The sequence below is a fragment of the Nomia melanderi genome, unplaced genomic scaffold (assembly GCF_051020985.1).
Source record: "Nomia melanderi isolate GNS246 unplaced genomic scaffold, iyNomMela1 scaffold0386, whole genome shotgun sequence".
NCBI classification, from domain to species: Eukaryota; Metazoa; Arthropoda; class Insecta; order Hymenoptera; family Halictidae; genus Nomia; species Nomia melanderi.
In genome coordinates this window covers 37,260-37,500 of record NW_027475501.1, presented here as the reverse complement: position 1 = coordinate 37,500, position 241 = coordinate 37,260, and positions in this window count along the sequence as shown.

Here is a 241-nt window from a genome sequence, read left to right as displayed (position 1 = left end):
TATTTCTCTCTTAGGACACCTCAATTTTATATGTATATATTATATTTCATTCGAACAATTTTTGTTCGTCGCCCCTTTTTGTGTGTAGTATTTCGTTTGGTCTTTGCCATTAAATTTTTGTATACGAAAAATATATTTTCGCTCGGATAGAAAACCCCTTTTGGGTTTCTGAGAGTTGATGTGAGAGTCGTACAAGTATAACGAATATACGTTGTATCCAACCCAACATTCTGGGCTTACC